Source organism: Elephas maximus, chromosome 4, assembly GCF_024166365.1.
Source record: "Elephas maximus indicus isolate mEleMax1 chromosome 4, mEleMax1 primary haplotype, whole genome shotgun sequence".
Classification (NCBI taxonomy): domain Eukaryota; kingdom Metazoa; phylum Chordata; class Mammalia; order Proboscidea; family Elephantidae; genus Elephas; species Elephas maximus.
In genome coordinates this window covers 69,948,476-69,968,836 of record NC_064822.1, presented here as the reverse complement: position 1 = coordinate 69,968,836, position 20,361 = coordinate 69,948,476, and positions in this window count along the sequence as shown.

The following is a 20,361-nucleotide window of genomic DNA, read 5'->3' as shown; positions in this document are numbered from 1 at the left end:
AATTTGTCATCTTGTTGTCTCTCTCCAAAATAGCTCTGAGGTGTGTCTGTCTCTCCAAAGTATACTTCATGCCCCTAGCAAGACCACCTTTGACCGTTGTCTACTTTGATGACTGCAATATCCCCACAACTGGACTTCCCTGAACCAGTCTTGCCATCCTCTGGTGCACCCTTCACAGTGCAGTGAGAGAGAGCTTTGTATAAAGGCCAGTCATCTCTCACCACTCCCCTGGTTGAAACTCTTCAGTGGATTCCAATTGTATTTTGAATAAAGTATAAGGGCCTTGTATGAAATGAGGACAAACTGGTCATAAAAACGCTGAAAGCTCCTCTTTCCTCTCATCCCTCTCCCCTGTCTCACTGCAGCGAGCTCTCCCAAGCCCCAAGCAGAGCAACAACACCCTCTCCCCCCTTACCGTTCTCTGCGCTCTGAACTGAGCTGAGGGCCAGCAAGGCTGCTATGAGCAGGGGCAGCCGCATTTTGGAGGAAGCTCTGGAGTTGCTTTTGCCTCTGTGCTGGGAAAAATACGGCAGCTCCCATATAAAGACCAACAGAACAATGGCACCTTTGAGCTCCATACTGGATGGACCTCATCTCTTGGTAGATGAGGTTTTAGTTTGTTCACATCAGGTCAACTGCATCCCTTCTTTCTCTTTGGGATTTAGCCCAGCAGGATGGGGTGGGTAGACGGTTGTTAGTGTCTCATTTCTAAAAGGTACAACATGTGACTTGGGTAAAGTTTTTGAAGGAACAAGCGACAAGTGCAGATAATAGAATTGAAATTCTCTCCTCACGTGTTTTTCAGTCTGTTTCTCTGTTGTCATTGTGGTGTGTGTGTGTGTGTGTGTGTGTGTGTGTGTGGTGGCAGCAACAATCCTATAGCCAACAGTGAAGAAGGTCAGTGTCACTGGCCCGTGTGATGTTTAGCTAAACTTTTCAATAGAGATCACTTCTGTGTATCTTTGAAATGGCACGAGGAAAACAGCCTCTTGGGCAGACATGGATCACAGAAGGTTGACCCTTAGCCTGCTCAGTCTTAGGAAAACTGTCCAAGAGTCTCTAGATCTGGTCCTAATTGGGGAATCGTTGGTGTTGTAGAATGGAGGTGACCGTAAACAGTCTATTTTTACTAATGTTTTTGGGGATTGTGGTATCTAGTGAAAGGAAAAGTGGCCCCAGACATCACCGTGAGATTTTCAGAGTGGAGCAAAAGTTCATTTGCATGGGTACATGTTTCTTGAATGAACCATTGTTTTACGCCTCTAAGACCTCTCTCATGCCCTTCCCCTTTTCCAGAATGGTCATGAGATTCAGTCTGGGCCTTATTTCTTCTAGGAAATATTTTCTAATCACCCCACTGACAGTTTAGTAGCCACAGTTACGCACTTCAGTAAGATAGTCTGATATCCCCTTCAGAGCCCCAGTTGCATTGTTTTGATCTTCCATTTTTCTGTCATTTTTGTGCTGGCATCTTTTTCCTCAGATGGTTCTTAAACACCAGAACATTTTCTGTGTAACGTTCTATTTTTTTTTCCAGATTAACAATTTTTAAATTGTTTTTTAAAATTTTTATTTTGCTGTAAGTGAAAGTTTACAAATCAAGTCAGTCTCTCACACAAAAAGTTATATACACCTTGCTGCATACTCCCAATTGCTCTCCCCCTAAATGAGACAGCCCGCTCCCTCCCTCCACTCTGTCTCTTCATGTCCATTTCACCAGCTTCTAACCCCCCTGCCCTCTCATCTCCCCTCCAGGGAGGAGATGCCAACATAGCCTCCAGTGTCTACCTGAGAAGCTCACTCCTCACCAGCATCCCTCTCCAACCCATTGTGCAGTCCAATCCCTGTCTGAAGAGTTGGCTTTGGGAATGGTTCCTGTCCTGGGCCAGCAGAAGGTCTGGGGGCCATGACCACCGGGCTCCTTCTAGTCTGAGACAGGCCATTAAGTCTGGTCTTTTTACGAGCATTTGGGGTCTGCATCCCACTGCTCTCCTGCTCCCTCAAGGGTTCTCTGTTGTGTTCCCTGTCAGGGCAGTCATGGTCTGTAGCCGGGCACCATCTAGCTCTTCTGGTCTCGGGCTGATGTGGTCTCTGATTTATGTGGCCCTTTGTGTCTTTTGGGCTCGTAATTACCTTGTGTCCTTGGTGTTCTTTCCTCTCCTTTGATCCAGGAGGGTTGAGAGCAATTGATGCATCTTAGATGGCTGCTTGCTAGCGTTGAAGAGTCCAGACGCCACTCTCCAAAGTGGGATGCAGAATGTTTTTTAATAGGTTTTATCATGCCAATTTACCTAGATGTCCCCTGAAACCATGGTCCCCAAACCCCCGCCTCTGGTACGCTGGCCTTCGAAGCATTCAGTTTATTCAGGAAGCTTCTTTGCTTTTGGTTTAGTCCAGTTGTGCTGACCTCGCCTGCATTGTGTGTTATCTTTCCTGTTACCTAAAGTAGTTCTTATCTACTAAATAATTAGTGAAAACCCCTTTCCCACCCTCCCTCCCTCCCCCATGTCATAACCATCAAAGAATATCTTCTTCTCTGTTTAAACTATTTCTCGAGTTCTTATGCTAAAAAAAAAGAAAAAAAAAATTTTTTTTATAATAGTGCTCTCCTACAGCATTTGTCGTTTTGCAACTGACTAATTTCACTCGGCATAATGCCTTCCAGATTCCTCCATGTTAGGAAATGTTTCACGGATTCGTCATTGTTCTTTATCGATGCGTAGTATTCCACTGTGTGAATATACCATAATTTATTTATCCATTCATCCATTGATGGGCACCTTGGTTGCTTCCATCTTTTTGCTATTGTAAACAGTGCTGCAGTGAACAAGGGTGTGCATATATCTGTTCGTGTAAAGGCTCTTATTTCTCTAGGATATATTCCAAGGAAGCGCCAAATCGATTTCCAAAGTAGTTGTACCATTTTACGTTCCAACCAGCAGTGTATAAGTGTTCCAGTCTCTCCAGAGCTTCTCCAACATTTATGGTTTTGTGGTTTTTGGATTAATGCCAGCCTGGTTGGGGTGAGGTGAAATCTCATTGTAGTTTTGATTCGCGTTTCTCTAATGGCTAATGATCGTAGCATTTCATCATGTTCAGAATAACAACTTTTAATTGTTTTTCTCAAGATATATTTTTTCATACATATGCATCATACAGTGTAACCAAACAAAACAAAGTACGTGAAAGAAGAGAAAATCAAAATCCTTAGCATAAGCAAGGAGGCTGTAGTCTGGAGCACAGATGAGTTCCAACCTTACAAGGAGGCTTGAAAGTTTCTTTTATGAGAATGGTTACTAGCTAGAGTTCCGGCAAGTTGGTAGATTGGTCAGTAAATCAGTCTTGACTACAGGCATTCCCCGGGTCATGAATGGGTTCCGTTCCTAAGTCTGTCTTCAAATCAAAGTATCATGTAACTTGTAACAGTTATGTATGGTTCGTATCTAATGTCAGTTAGTCAAGTATCTGTTTATGCATAAAAAAGTTAAAGAAACACTTCCAGATACCCTAAAACGTCTTTAACATAATCGTACAGTAATAATAACAATAATAGTAATGTTTGGATGTGCGCCTGTGCTATTAGGAACCGTTGTACGCACCTTGAATTTCATATAATAGGGTTTACGGGGGTTGGCTGGTAACTACAGTTTGTATGTAAGTCAGATATTCCTAACTCATGGACTGCTTGCATAGACTATGATGTTCCTACAATGTCCAAATCATCCAATGTCCCATTTCAGAGACGGTGTTGTGTACATTAAGCGACTCATGATTGTAGTAGATCTTTCGAAAATCAGAAATGTAGGTGAGGTGGTGATTTCCCATACACTTTTCTTTCAAAATCCAAGTATCGTTTGCTTTTTATTTGTTGTTAGCACACATTTACTCTGATTCCTTGATAATTTATTTCCTACTATAGTAGATAATGCTCTGAGTCGGTATCGACTCGTCGGCAATGGATTTGGTTTTTTCTTTCATTTATAGTAGGTCGTGGTGGTTGTTGTTAGGTGCCGTTGGGTCAATGGCAAATCATAGCCACCCTAGGTAAAACAGAAAGAAAAGCTGCCCGGTCCTGCAGCATCCTCATAATCGTAGTTATGGTTGAGCTCATTGTTGCAGCCACTGTGTTAATCCATGTCATCGAGGGTCTTCCTCTTTTTTCCTGACCGTCTACTTTACCAAGCATGATGTCCTTCTCCAGAGACGGGTCCATCCTGGTCACATATCCAAAGTGTTTGAGCCAAAGTCCCACCGTCCTTGCTTCCAAGGAGCATTCTGGCTGTACTTATTCCAAGGCAGATTTGTTCATTCTTTTGGTAGTGCGTGTTATATTTGATTTTCTTTGCCAACACTGACCGTACTTCAAAGGCATCATTTCTTCTTAGGTCTTTCTTCTTCATTGCCCAGCTTTCGCATGCAAATGAGGTTATTGAAACACTATGGCTTAGGTCAGGTGCGCTTTAGTCCTCAAAGTGACATCTTTGCTTTTTAACACTTTAAAGCGGTCTTTTGTAGCAAATTTGCCCAATGCATTGCGTGGTGTAATTTCTTGACTGCTGCTTCCAAGGGAGTTGGTGTTGGATCCAAGTAAAATGAAATCCTTGACGACTTCAATCTTTTTTCTGTTTTTATCATGATGTTGCTTATTGGTCCAGTTGTGAGAGCTTCTGTGGTTTTCTTTGTTTTTGTGTGTCGAGCTGTAATCCGAATCGAAGGCTGTGGTGTTTGATTTTCGTAAGTGAGCGAGTCATGTCCTCTTCACTTTCGGCAAGCAATGTTGTGTTATTTGCGTAACGCAGGTTGTTAGCGAGTCTCCCTCCATACCCGATGCCTTGTTCTTCTTCATATAGTCCAGCTTCTGGGATTATTTGCTCTACATACAGACTGAATAAGTATGGTGAAGGGATACAATCCAGAAGCACACCTTGCCTGACTCTAAACCACACAGCATCTCCTTATTCTGCTCCAACGACTGCCTCTCGATCTATGTACAGGTTCTTCATGAGCACAATTAAGTCTTGTGGAGTTCCCATTCTTTGCAGTGCCATTTATAATTTGTTATGATCCACACAATCAAATGCGTTTGCATAGGCAATGAAACACAGGTAACATATCTTTCTGGTATTGTCTGCTTTCAGCCAAGATCTGTGTGACATGAGCTGTGATGTCCACTTCTGAACCCGGTTTGAATTTTCTAGGCATTGCCTCTCGATGTAGTGCTGCAACTGCTTCTGAATGATCTTCATCAAAAGCTTACTTGCATGTGATATTAAAGATACGGCTCGATAATTTCCACATTCTGTTGGGCCAGCTTTCTTTGGAATAGGCATAAATAGGGATCTCTTCCAGATGCTTGGCCAGGTAGCTGTCTTGTGCATTTCTTGCCGTAGACAAGGGAGCATGTCCAGAGCTGCATCCCTTTGTTGGAACATCTCAGTTGGTATTCTGTCAATTTCTGGAGACTTGTTTTTCGCCAGTGTCTTCAGTGCAGCTTGGACTTCTTCCGTCAGTACCATCGGATCTTTATCGCGTGCTACCTCCCAAAATGATTAAATGTCAACCAATTCTTTTTTGTACAGTGACTCTGTGTATTGTTCCATCTTCTTTTGATGCTTCCTGCATATAGAAGACTGCCATAAAAACTTATGGAGCCGTTCTACGCTGTAACAAATGGCGCTACCATGAGTTGGAATTGACGTGATGGCAATGGGCTTGGGTTTTTTTTTTTTTTTTTTTGGTATGTGTATGCATGCCCGGAGAAGGAAGCTTCAGCACTCCCAGGGCAAGGCTAGACAGCTCTCCTTTGACCTGGAAACCCTGGTGGCGTAGCACTTAAGTGCTATGGCTGCTAACCAAAAGGTCAGCAGTTAGAATCCACCAGGCGCTTCTTGGAAACTCTCTGGGGCAGTTCTGCTCTGTCCCATAGGGTCGCTATGAATTGGAATTGACTTGACGGCAGTGGGTTCAGTATATGCATGTAATGAACAAAACCTTCATGGAGGTCACTTCTGAGCCGTGATTTGAATAAAATGAGGAAGCGTGTTTAATAAGATGGGAAGAAACTTGGTATGTTGGAGAAATAGTAAGAAGGCAAGTGAGTGTGTTGTTGTTGTTGTTAGGTGCCGTCAAGTCGGTTCCGACTCATAGCGACCAACCCTATGCACAACAGAACGAAACACTCTCCGGTGCGCGCCGTCCTCACAATCGTTGTTATGCTTGAGTTCATCGTTGCAGCCGCTGTGTCCGTTCACCTCGTTGAGGGTCTTCGTCTTTTCCACTGACCCAGTACTTTGCCTAGCATGATGTCCTTCTGCAGAGACGGATCCCTCCTGACAGCATGTCCAAAGTATGTAAGACGCAGTCTTGCCATCCTTGCTTCTAAAGAGCATCCTGGTTGTACTTCTTCTAAGACAGACCTGTTTGTTCTTTTGGCAGTCCATGGTATATTCAATATTCTTTGCCAACACCACAACTCAAAGGCGTCAGTTCTTCTTCGGTCTTCCTTATTCATTGTCCAGCTTTCACATGCATATGATGCGATTGAAAATACCGTGGGTTGGGTCAGACACACCTTAGTCTTCAAGGTGACGTCTTTGCTCTTCAATGCCTTAACGAGGTCCTTTGCAGCAGATTACCCAATGCATTGCATCTTTTGATTTCTCGACTGCTGCTTCCATGGCTGTTGATTGTGGATCCAAGTAACATGAAATCCTTGACAACTTCAGTCCTTTCTCTGTTTATCATGATGTTGCTCATTGGTCTAGTTGTGAGAATTTTTGCTTTCTTTTTGTTGAGGTGCAATCCATACTGAGGGCTGTGGTCTTTGATCTTCATTCGTAAGTGCTTCAAGGCCTTTTCACAATGAAGTGTTCTGGAATACCCATCGTTCGCAATGTCAAGTGAGTCTAGAATGGAGCAAATAGGTATAGAGAAATCAGAGGCGGCAGAGGCCCATTCATGTGGGGCTTTGGCCATAGTAACACATTTGGATTTTGTTCTGACAGGATAAAGGTGATAGAAATCCACTGAGATTTTTGAAAAGAAGAGTGATACGATCTTAACGTGATTGTTCTGTGGAGAATTGATTGTGGTAGGGGCGGGGCAAGAGCAGAATTGCTATTAGAATAAGCTAGAAATGGTGCTTAGATAGACCGATAATGATAAAAGTGACGAGGAATACTTGTATTTGGGATTAATTTTAAGGTAATGCTGCTAGAACTTGCCACCAACTGTCTGTGAGTTTGTCTCGGTAGTTGCTTGCATGTTGCTATGATACTGGATGCTATGCCAACAGTATTTCAAGTACCAGCGGGGTCACCCGTGGCGGACACTTTCAGTGGAGTTCCCAAACTGGGAAGAAAGGCCTGGTGGTCTACTTCCCCAAACTGGCCAATGAAGACCCTGTGTATCACAACAGAATCGGGTTCGATATAGTGCTGAAAGATGAGTCTCCTCCCTCCCCCCAAGTGGGAAGGCACTCAAAAGACGCCGTGGCTGCAACAGTGGACTAGAGCATACGAAGGATCATGAAGATGGTGCAGGACTGGGCAACGTTTCGTTGTGCCTTAAATCGGGTTGCTATGAGTTGGGGCTGACCCAACAGCAACAAATACTAACAATAGAACTTCACCGTTGAACCAGATGTAAAGTGATGTGTGAGGCAAGGAGAGGAGTCAAGAGTGACTCCTAGTTGGCTGGAGCAAATGGATGAATGCGGATGCCACTCACTGAGGTGGGGAGGACTTGGGGAGGGATAAGTGTATGGCTGCAGTAGAGAAGAAAGGGAGGTAGAAGAACAATGAGGAGATTGTGATGTAGCAGAAGCTGTTAAGAAGGCGTTTGTAAAAAGAAAGGAGTTATCAGTGGTGTCCATCTGACTTTGGCACAATGAAGATTATAGGTGACCTTGACCAAAGTGGAGTCGTGAGCACTGAAGACTCTATCTCGAAGAGAAAATGAGTGGCAAAGAGGTGGTGGAAATAACTGTAGTCATCTTTTCTAAGGAATTTTGCAATAAAGATGACAGAAAAAGGGTGGTAGATGACGAAGCGTTAAGGGTCTAGGGAGAACTTTGTAACAATGGGTGATATTAAAGCGGGTTTGTGAGGACTGACGGAGTCCCTGATCGGCACCCGGCTCCCAGCCGAAAGAGAGGCTGGTGGTTTGAATCTACCCAGAGGTACCTCAGAAGAAAGGCCTAACAGTCTACTTTTAAAACACCAGCCATCGAAAGCCTACGGAGCACAGTCCTAGTCTCATACCCATGGGGTTGCCATGAGATGGCAACTGGTTTGGTTCCTTTTTTTGATGCTGATTGGAATGATCCCATAAAGTGGTGGAAATGAAAGGTGTAGAGGAGAAAGGGGGCATAACTGCAGAAGCAAAACCCTTGAGTAGATACCACAGAATATGGAATCCAGTGTGAAAGGAGGCTTCAGCCACAATAACAAGAGGAAGCTAGAGAATAGGACGGTAGTTAGTTGCATGTCATTTGGTCAACTTGTAGTGGTTAAAGTGAGAGAGTTTCCTTCTGATTTTTTGAGGTTTTCATTGAAATTGTTGAGGCTGTCACTAAGATAGGGCCAATCTCCTTATACTGAAGCATCCTTGCAATCTTTTTTCAACATGATCTGTTATACTTTCAACACAGTGCCAGCTTGCCTAAATATTATTGAGGGTTTTTCCTAATGGAATGTCTTTGAAGGTCTATGTATTTTGTTTTGTGAAACTCACAGAATGAATTCAGAAACTTCTTAACTTTTTCTGTGTTCTAGAACCATTCAGATACTGTAAGACTTTTGTGTACTTTGGTGATATAAACAATTAGATAGTAAAATTGACTATCTTAATTGACTTTGGAGGAGATAGCGATGGTCGTTAAGACAGTTTTCGATCCTCTTCCATTCCTTTCTAAACTACTTTCAAGTTTTCCTAAGCTTCTTGAGTTAAATTTGGCAACTTATGTAATCTTAGGATTCTGTCTGTCACGGGCTGAATTGTGTCCCCGAGAAATATGTGTATCAGTTTGGCTGGGCCATGATTTCCAGTATTGTGTGATGTTCCACTGTTTTGTCATCTGAAGTGATTTTCCTGGGTGCTGTAAATCCTACCTTTATGAGGTTAATGAGGTAGGTTTAGAGATAGTTAAGTTAATGAGACAGGAGTCAATGCAGAAGATTAGGTTGTGTCTTAAAGCAATCTCTTTTGAGATATAAAAGAGAAAAGCAAGCAAAGAGACGGGGGCACCTCATGCCACCAAGAGAGAAGCACCAGGAGCATAGCGTGTCCTTTGGACCCAGGATCCCTGCGCTGAGAAAGTCCTCGACCGTCATGACAAGGACCTTCGCCCAGAGTCGACAGAGAGAGAAAGCCTTCTCCTGGAGTTGGCGCCCTGAATTTGGACTTCTAGCCTCTTAGACAGCGAGAGAATAAATTTCTCTTTGTTAAAGCCATCCACTTGTGGTATTTCTGTTATAGCAGCACTAGAGAAGTAAGACAATGCCCACGTCATTGAAAGTTTTATATCAGAATAGAGCTTTACATGTTGTTGTTAGGTGCCGTCCATTCCCTTCCGACTCGTAGCGATCCTATAGGACAGAGCAGAACTGCCCCAGACGGTTTCCAAGGAGCGGCTGGTGGATTTGAACTGTTTTAAATAGTGTTATTTTATTATTTTTAAAATCAGTGTATCTGCGCTTAGTCCTCCCTTCTCATTTTTAAAGTCTGCATGGCTTTCTAATGATTTCTTGATAAGAACGATAAGATGTTTGTTTATGTTTTAGTCTGATAGCCAGCTGTTGGATCTGTTATAAGTTAGATTTTTTGTCTTGTTATGCTTTATCATTCTAAATGCTTTCCTCTTATTTGGGTGATGAACAGACTTTAATACTGTGTAGACAATACTTCATTATATTGACGAACACTTTCCTGATTTGGTAGAACTCTAAGAAAACTTTCCATTTCAAGTTGTGATGAATTTAACTTCCGTATCAAACAATAGACTAGCAGGTACTTTTTTTTTTTTAAAAAGCCATTAGACAAAAATATTTTAAAGATAGGGACAGAGTGCTTTTTCTCCTGTTTTGTTAAAATCTGGAAGAAAAATTGTCAGAGAATATTCTAATTAGGTCTTTAAATGATGCTAAAAATGTTAATTTGGGCATTTCATTCCTTCCTATTTCATGTTTATTGCCCCTACCGCCAATAATTATAAGGAAATGGTGAAGGCAATCTGTGCTACCTTCTAATGCATGATATCTCATTAACTTTCATCCTTTGACGTAGGTATTATCATCAATGTCCCCATTTCACAGATGAGAAAACTGAAGCTCTGAGAGTTTACGTAACTTGCCAAAAGTCCAAAAGTAGTAAGAAAAAGAGTTAGGACTTAGGCTCATGTCAGAAGGACTTGAAATTCTTTGTTCTTTAACATACACTATGCTGCCTCCTTCATGAAATCTGCTCAGGTTTTGCTAAAGGATGGTGGAGACGTAGAGAGGGAGAGAATTGAGTGTTGAGAAAAAAAAGGGAAGATGGGGGTATAATGTGTTCCAGGAATAAGAGACCCAAAGTGACATTCATTTCCTAAAGACGGGATTAGTTATCTTGGAAATTTTGAGGGTTTCCTCAGCCTTGGCAACTCTGTCACGTTTGTTATATTTGCCTTGTTTCCCTAAAATTGCTAGAATCCCAGGACAACACCTAGAAATACATTAAAAAATTTCATGTGTGCCATAGAAACCATGAAAGGGAAGAAAAATGAACTCTCCTTGGCAGCTGGGTTGAGGATAAGGGAGCCAGGTGGAAGGAGGAGGCAATAGCATGTGGAAAGAAGAGAGATCACTTCCTGTTCCCAAATGAAGAAGAAAGCAACGATGTTTTCTGGGAAGTGGCCCAGGATGAAGCTGTCTGGAAGCATCAATGAGGAGGGCTCCCAAAGTTCCTTATGTTATGGTTCTGGTGTTCATGGCCCTCAGATTCCAGACTCACAACCCCCCAGAAATGAAGATGGAAATCAGAAACTGGATGCTGATTATTTTATTGGCATATCGAGGATAGAGTTGTGACTGGTTTGTTCCAGCGTCGTGGCTTTCCGAAGGATCATGGTCTTGTCATTCATCTTTCTGAAAGAAAACGTCAAAAACGGTGCTTAGGGAAGACATGACATGGCAGGCAGTTCCTAATCCATTGCTGGTATTACTGTAAATGAGGTAGCCAAGAGCTCGTCTTCCCTCCCTCCCTCGGACCCTCTCTTCCTTCCTAATGTTTTTGTCCACTGCTTTCTTGTACCTAGTAGATACTACGCCCTACATTGCTGCTTACAAGATGAATCAAAGAGAGCATTCTTAGGTTCTTTTAAGATTTTGTTTGCTATTGAAAACATTCAAAGATATAATTTACAAATATTTTTTCGTCTTTCAAATTCGTGCAAAACGTCTGGGAATAGCGAAGAAGTGAAATCATCGTTGACACGGGGTTCGTTAAAGACGTCATGGCATAGCCATACAATGGAATATTATATAATCGTAAAGAAAAGTCTCAATAGATCTCTAAATATCCCGAGGAATTGATATGGAAGTTTTCTGAGAGATATTCTCATTTGAAAAGAGCAATATACAGATCTGCATTAAAGTACGGTGCCATGTGTGGAAAAAGTATTATATATGCTTGTAAAAGCATAAATATTTGCAAAGGACGTTGAAGAGAGAGTTACCACTGTTGGCTTTGGGGAGGGGCATGTGGAGGGTAGGATGGGATATGCCTTAAGATTTAACTTCATACTCACTGTTCTGTTATTTTATTTTTTTCTTTGAGTACGTATTAACTTGAAAATGATGATTTGAGAAACGAGATAAAGTGTAGCAATGTGAAGTTAAAGTAATAATTTGTTGGTATATTGGATATGAGAGACCTGGTGTGAGGCAGGACTGAGTAAACAGTGGCGTCATGAAAACTGGAGAGATGGGCTTGAGATTGGGAGATCATTGAGTCTTAGGAGAGGAGACAGAGAACTCAAGAGAGAACACTACCCACCCTTCGTTGCCATTAACAACCCAATTTAAGACCAGTGATCACAGGAAAAAAGGCAAAATCTTGGGCAGTGTTTCTCAAAATGTGCTCTGCATCAGAATACCCTGGCTGCCCTATCCCAGAATAAATAGTCCAGGACTATGCATTTCAACATGTTTCCAGCTGATTCATAGACTCATTAAAGTTTGTGAACTGTAGGAGTTAGGGCCTTTGATGGAGAGTGAAATTGAATCATACCTGCAACCCGATTCCAGATTACTGGGGTGGTTGCCTTTGTGGTGGTGGTTGTTGGCCTTGAGGAGCAGGTGGGCGACGACGTAGTTGATCACCTTCTTGTTGGGGTGGTCTTGGTGGTCCTTGTGGAGGCGGTGGGGGGCCGTTTGGTTGATCGCCTCCTTGTGGGGGTGGTCCTTGTTGGCCTTGAGGAGCACGTCGGCGACGAAGTAGCTGATCACCTTCTTGTTGTTGTGGTCTTGGTGGGCCTCGTGGAGGAGGTGGGGGGCTGTTTGGTTGATTGCCTCCTTGTGGGGGTGGTCCTTGTTGGTCTTGAGGAGCACGTCGGCGACGAAGTAATTGATCGCCTTCTTGTTGGGGTGGCCTTGGTGGGCCTGGTTGAGGAGGCGGGGGGTCGTTTGGTTGATTGCCCCCTTGTGGAGGTGGTCCTTGTTGGCCTTGAGGAGCACGTCGGCGACGAAGTAGTTGATCGCCTTCTTGTTGGGGTGGTCTTGGTGGTCCTTGTGGAGGAGGTGGGGGGCCGTTTGGTTGATCGCCTCCTTGTGGGGGTGGTCCTTGTTGGCCTTGAGGAGCACGTCGGCGACGAAGTAGTTGATCGCCTTCTTGTTGGGGTGGTCTTGGTGGTCCTTGTGGAGGAGGTGGGGGGCCGTTTGGTTGATCGCCTCCTTGTGGGGGTGGTCCTTGTTGGCCTTGAGGAGCACGTCGGCGACGAAGTAGTTGATCACCTTCTTGTTGGGGTGGTCGTGGTTGGCCTGGTGGTGGAGGTGGGGGACCGTTGGGTCGATCGCCTCCTTGTGGGGGTGGTCCTTGTTGGCCTTGAGGAGCACGTCGGCGACGAAGTAGTTGATCACTTTCTTGTTGGGGTGGCCTTGGTGGGCCTTGTGGAGGAGGGGGGGGGGCCGTTTGGTTGATCGCCTCCTGGTGGGGGTGGTCCTTGTTGGCCTTGAGGAGCACGTCGGCGACGAAGTAGTTGATCGCCTTCTTGTTGGGGTGGTCTTGGTGGTCCTTGTGGAGGCGGTGGGGGGCCGTTTGGTTGATCGCCTCCTTGTGGGGGTGGTCCTTGTTGGCCTTGAGGAGCACGTCGGCGACGAAGTAGCTGATCACCTTCTTGTTGTTGTGGTCTTGGTGGGCCTCGTGGAGGAGGTGGGGGGCTGTTTGGTTGATTGCCTCCTTGTGGGGGTGGTCCTTGTTGGTCTTGAGGAGCACGTCGGCGACGAAGTAATTGATCGCCTTCTTGTTGGGGTGGCCTTGGTGGGCCTGGTTGAGGAGGCGGCTGGTCGTTTGGTTGATTGCCCCCTTGTGGAGGTGGTCCTTGTTGGCCTTGAGGAGCACGTCGGCGACGAAGTAGTTGATCGCCTTCTTGTTGGGGTGGTCTTGGTGGTCCTTGTGGAGGAGGTGGGGGGCCGTTTGGTTGATCGCCTCCTTGTGGGGGTGGTCCTTGTTGGCCTTGAGGAGCACGTCGGCGACGAAGTAGTTGATCGCCTTCTTGTTGGGGTGGTCTTGGTGGTCCTTGTGGAGGAGGTGGGGGGCCGTTTGGTTGATCGCCTCCTTGTGGGGGTGGTCCTTGTTGGCCTTGAGGAGCACGTCGGCGACGAAGTAGTTGATCACCTTCTTGTTGGGGTGGTCGTGGTTGGCCTGGTGGTGGAGGTGGGGGACCGTTTGGTTGATTGCCTCCTTGTGGGGGTGGTCCTTGTTGGCCTTGAGGAGCACGTCGTTGACGAATTAGTTGGTCACCTTCTTGTTGGGGGGGTCTTGGTGAGCCTCGTGGAGGTGGTGCGGTGCCGTTTGGTGAATTGCCTCCTTGTGCGGGTGGTCTTGATGGGCCTGGTGGAGGACGTGGTGGGCGGCCTCCTGGTGCAGGTGATGTCTGTTGAGAACCACCACCTTGGTTTCCATCATCAGGAGTGGGTCTAGGTGGGCGTTGTTCAGGACGTGGTCTCTGAGGCCTCTGATCTGGGCTCTGGCTTGAGTTCTTTGCATCTGAATGGGTACACACAAGGTTAGATGAGCTGAGTGGTGGAAGACTTCTCATTTTTATCTCTGTTGACCTGATCAGTCAACCCCCTCTTCCCAGAACCTGCCTTTCCTCTGCCAGCCTTCCTGCTGTCCATTGCTTCCTAGTGCATCATTCCTCTTAATGCATCGACTGGTTGCATTAAAAGTCTTGTTTCTTTGCTATTGGCACAAGCATATGGTCCTAAGGCAGCAAACAGGAGATCTTGAATATTTCCTTGGAATAATCAGAGGATGTCTCCAAGGTCAAAAGAGAAGCAAAGGGGATCATAAATGATGTTGCCAGTTATGTTGCTGCCACCCAAAGAACCTGCCAATTTGTGACTCCAAATCTGGGTATCTGAGTGTTATATGGAACCTAGATCTGGTGTCCTAGGCTCCAAGACCCAGGTAGAGAAATACTGAGAGGGAGAAGAGAAAGACAAAGTCATGGTCCACACAGGATTCACTAAAGAGCTGTGCCAAATTTTTATCTGCCACATGACACTGTGGACAAACAGAGAGAGGGATCCCAACCCTTATTTCTTTGCATTTGCCCCAAAGCCATATATTTATGTAGAGGATGTAGAGGATCATTGGGGAAGACCCAAACAGTTGAGCGGCTCTGTGTAGGAAGAAGTCAGAATTAGGACTACTTTCCTTTTGTAAGTCTCCTCTCTAGTGTCACTTGTGGCCTGGCGGGACAGGAAGCCTAGTCTTCTTGTAAGCCGGGCATTTCTGTCAGTCAAGTTGGTGGCTTTCTCATGAAAGCTGTGTAAGGTTTGTGTATATCTTTTGGGTTACTAACATTACTCAATTTCTGACAAAATAATAATAATAACGAGATCCTGGACAACCAAAAATTTCCTGGAAAACAAAAAGAGTATTAGTATTGATTGAGGATTGATTGGAATTTACCAGGTATTAAGGCCAAATTGTCTTCCTAGATGCCATCTAGGAAAAGAAGCATAGAATAAAGTGAAAAGTGAAAAGTGTTTCAGGGCTCACACCGTTCTATAGGGATAAAAAAAAAAAATAGGGATAGGGGACTTTTAATCATGACCTGTGTATCCCCTAAGTTAAAGTGTCAGGCACTGTTTGTGGTGCTGTTGGAAAAGGGGTAAGACTTACGGGGTATCAGCATTGTTACTATGCTGAATATCAACTGGAAACTCCACATGGAAAAGCCCCCTCTTGTTCTCCCTGGGATCCCTTCAACCTTAATGCTGATTTAGGTTAATTCAGTGCTCTGATATTTCCATATGATCCTTTGGATTCTTCTGCCCTCTTTCTTCATTAAATGCTCTGCTTCCCTTCACATGCTTTCTTAAGAGGGCCACCAGGAATAGACATTTGGCTACAATTTCCCAAATATTGGTCATAGCATATTGTAATATCAAATGCAGGTGTGAGAAAAATGAGAAACTGGAGCCATCTCTCTCTATGTAGAGAGAGACAAATTTGTCATCTTGTTGTCTCTCTCCAAAATAGCTCTGAGGTGTGTCTGTCTCTCCAAAGTATACTTCATGCCCCTAGCAAGACCACCTTTGACCGTTGTCTACTTTGATGACTGCAATATCCCCACAACTGGACTTCCCTGAACCAGTCTTGCCATCCTCTGGTGCACCCTTCACAGTGCAGTGAGAGAGAGCTTTGTATAAAGGCCAGTCATCTCTCACCACTCCCCTGGTTGAAACTCTTCAGTGGATTCCAATTGTATTTTGAATAAAGTATAAGGGCCTTGTATGAAATGAGGACAAACTGGTCATAAAAACGCTGAAAGCTCCTCTTTCCTCTCATCCCTCTCCCCTGTCTCACTGCAGCGAGCTCTCCCAAGCCCCAAGCAGAGCAACAACACCCTCTCCCCCCTTACCGTTCTCTGCGCTCTGAACTGAGCTGAGGGCCAGCAAGGCTGCTATGAGCAGGGGCAGCCGCATTTTGGAGGAAGCTCTGGAGTTGCTTTTGCCTCTGTGCTGGGAAAAATACGGCAGCTCCCATATAAAGACCAACAGAACAATGGCACCTTTGAGCTCCATACTGGATGGACCTCATCTCTTGGTAGATGAGGTTTTAGTTTGTTCACATCAGGTCAACTGCATCCCTTCTTTCTCTTTGGGATTTAGCCCAGCAGGATGGGGTGGGTAGACGGTTGTTAGTGTCTCATTTCTAAAAGGTACAACATGTGACTTGGGTAAAGTTTTTGAAGGAACAAGCGACAAGTGCAGATAATAGAATTGAAATTCTCTCCTCACGTGTTTTTCAGTCTGTTTCTCTGTTGTCATTGTGGTGTGTGTGTGTGTGTGTGTGTGTGTGTGTGGTGGCAGCAACAATCCTATAGCCAACAGTGAAGAAGGTCAGTGTCACTGGCCCGTGTGATGTTTAGCTAAACTTTTCAATAGAGATCACTTCTGTGTATCTTTGAAATGGCACGAGGAAAACAGCCTCTTGGGCAGACATGGATCACAGAAGGTTGACCCTTAGCCTGCTCAGTCTTAGGAAAACTGTCCAAGAGTCTCTAGATCTGGTCCTAATTGGGGAATCGTTGGTGTTGTAGAATGGAGGTGACCGTAAACAGTCTATTTTTACTAATGTTTTTGGGGATTGTGGTATCTAGTGAAAGGAAAAGTGGCCCCAGACATCACCGTGAGATTTTCAGAGTGGAGCAAAAGTTCATTTGCATGGGTACATGTTTCTTGAATGAACCATTGTTTTACGCCTCTAAGACCTCTCTCATGCCCTTCCCCTTTTCCAGAATGGTCATGAGATTCAGTCTGGGCCTTATTTCTTCTAGGAAATATTTTCTAATCACCCCACTGACAGTTTAGTAGCCACAGTTACGCACTTCAGTAAGATAGTCTGATATCCCCTTCAGAGCCCCAGTTGCATTGTTTTGATCTTCCATTTTTCTGTCATTTTTGTGCTGGCATCTTTTTCCTCAGATGGTTCTTAAACACCAGAACATTTTCTGTGTAACGTTCTATTTTTTTTTCCAGATTAACAATTTTTAAATTGTTTTTTAAAATTTTTATTTTGCTGTAAGTGAAAGTTTACAAATCAAGTCAGTCTCTCACACAAAAAGTTATATACACCTTGCTGCATACTCCCAATTGCTCTCCCCCTAAATGAGACAGCCCGCTCCCTCCCTCCACTCTGTCTCTTCATGTCCATTTCACCAGCTTCTAACCCCCCTGCCCTCTCATCTCCCCTCCAGGGAGGAGATGCCAACATAGCCTCCAGTGTCTACCTGAGAAGCTCACTCCTCACCAGCATCCCTCTCCAACCCATTGTGCAGTCCAATCCCTGTCTGAAGAGTTGGCTTTGGGAATGGTTCCTGTCCTGGGCCAGCAGAAGGTCTGGGGGCCATGACCACCGGGCTCCTTCTAGTCTGAGACAGGCCATTAAGTCTGGTCTTTTTACGAGCATTTGGGGTCTGCATCCCACTGCTCTCCTGCTCCCTCAAGGGTTCTCTGTTGTGTTCCCTGTCAGGGCAGTCATGGTCTGTAGCCGGGCACCATCTAGCTCTTCTGGTCTCGGGCTGATGTGGTCTCTGATTTATGTGGCCCTTTGTGTCTTTTGGGCTCGTAATTACCTTGTGTCCTTGGTGTTCTTTCCTCTCCTTTGATCCAGGAGGGTTGAGAGCAATTGATGCATCTTAGATGGCTGCTTGCTAGCGTTGAAGAGTCCAGACGCCACTCTCCAAAGTGGGATGCAGAATGTTTTTTAATAGGTTTTATCATGCCAATTTACCTAGATGTCCCCTGAAACCATGGTCCCCAAACCCCCGCCTCTGGTACGCTGGCCTTCGAAGCATTCAGTTTATTCAGGAAGCTTCTTTGCTTTTGGTTTAGTCCAGTTGTGCTGACCTCGCCTGCATTGTGTGTTATCTTTCCTGTTACCTAAAGTAGTTCTTATCTACTAAATAATTAGTGAAAACCCCTTTCCCACCCTCCCTCCCTCCCCCATGTCATAACCATCAAAGAATATCTTCTTCTCTGTTTAAACTATTTCTCGAGTTCTTATGCTAAAAAAAAAGAAAAAAAAAATTTTTTTTATAATAGTGCTCTCCTACAGCATTTGTCGTTTTGCAACTGACTAATTTCACTCGGCATAATGCCTTCCAGATTCCTCCATGTTAGGAAATGTTTCACGGATTCGTCATTGTTCTTTATCGATGCGTAGTATTCCACTGTGTGAATATACCATAATTTATTTATCCATTCATCCATTGATGGGCACCTTGGTTGCTTCCATCTTTTTGCTATTGTAAACAGTGCTGCAGTGAACAAGGGTGTGCATATATCTGTTCGTGTAAAGGCTCTTATTTCTCTAGGATATATTCCAAGGAAGCGCCAAATCGATTTCCAAAGTAGTTGTACCATTTTACGTTCCAACCAGCAGTGTATAAGTGTTCCAGTCTCTCCAGAGCTTCTCCAACATTTATGGTTTTGTGGTTTTTGGATTAATGCCAGCCTGGTTGGGGTGAGGTGAAATCTCATTGTAGTTTTGATTCGCGTTTCTCTAATGGCTAATGATCGTAGCATTTCATCATGTTCAGAATAACAACTTTTAATTGTTTTTCTCAAGATATATTTTTTCATACATATGCATCATACAGTGTAACCAAACAAAACAAAGTACGTGAAAGAAGAGAAAATCAAAATCCTTAGCATAAGCAAGGAGGCTGTAGTCTGGAGCACAGATGAGTTCCAACCTTACAAGGAGGCTTGAAAGTTTCTTTTATGAGAATGGTTACTAGCTTAGAGTTCCGGCAAGTTGGTAGATTGGTCAGTAAATCAGTCTTGACTACAGGCATTCCCCGGGTCATGAATGGGTTCCGTTCCTAAGTCTGTCTTCAAATCAAAGTATCATGTAACTTGTAACAGTTATGTATGGTTCGTATCTAATGTCAGTTAGTCAAGTATCTGTTTATGCATAAAAAAGTTAAAGAAACACTTCCAGATACCCTAAAACGTCTTTAACATAATCGTACAGTAATAATAACAATAATAGTAATGTTTGGATGTGCGCCTGTGCTATTAGGAACCGTTGTACGCACCTTGAATTTCATATAATAGGGTTTACGGGGGTTGGCTGGTAACTACAGTTTGTATGTAAGTCAGATATTCCTAACTCATGGACTGCTTGCATAGACTATGATGTTCCTACAATGTCCAAATCATCCAATGTCCCATTTCAGAGACGGTGTTGTGTACATTAAGCGACTCATGATTGTAGTAGATCTTTCGAAAATCAGAAATGTAGGTGAGGTGGTGATTTCCCATACACTTTTCTTTCAAAATCCAAGTATCGTTTGCTTTTTATTTGTTGTTAGCACACATTTACTCTGATTCCTTGATAATTTATTTCCTACTATAGTAGATAATGCTCTGAGTCGGTATCGACTCGTCGGCAATGGATTTGGTTTTTTCTTTTATTTATAGTAGGTCGTGGTGGTTGTTGTTAGGTGCCGTTGGGTCAATGGCAAATCATAGCCACCCTAGGTAAAACAGAAAGAAAAGCTGCCCGGTCCTGCAGCATCCTCATAATCGTAGTTATGGTTGAGCTCATTGTTGCAGCCACTGTGTTAATCCATGTCATCGAGGGTCTTCCTCTTTTTTCCTGACCGTCTACTTTACCAAGCATGATGTCCTTCTCCAGAGACGGGTCCATCCTGGTCACATATCCAAAGTGTTTGAGCCAAAGTCCCACCGTCCTTGCTTCCAAGGAGCATTCTGGCTGTACTTATTCCAAGGCAGATTTGTTCATTCTTTTGGTAGTGCGTGTTATATTTGATTTTCTTTGCCAACACTGACCGTACTTCAAAGGCATCATTTCTTCTTAGGTCTTTCTTCTTCATTGCCCAGCTTTCGCATGCAAATGAGGTTATTGAAACACTATGGCTTAGGTCAGGTGCGCTTTAGTCCTCAAAGTGACATCTTTGCTTTTTAACACTTTAAAGCGGTCTTTTGTAGCAAATTTGCCCAATGCATTGCGTGGTGTAATTTCTTGACTGCTGCTTCCAAGGGAGTTGGTGTTGGATCCAAGTAAAATGAAATCCTTGACGACTTCAATCTTTTTTCTGTTTTTATCATGATGTTGCTTATT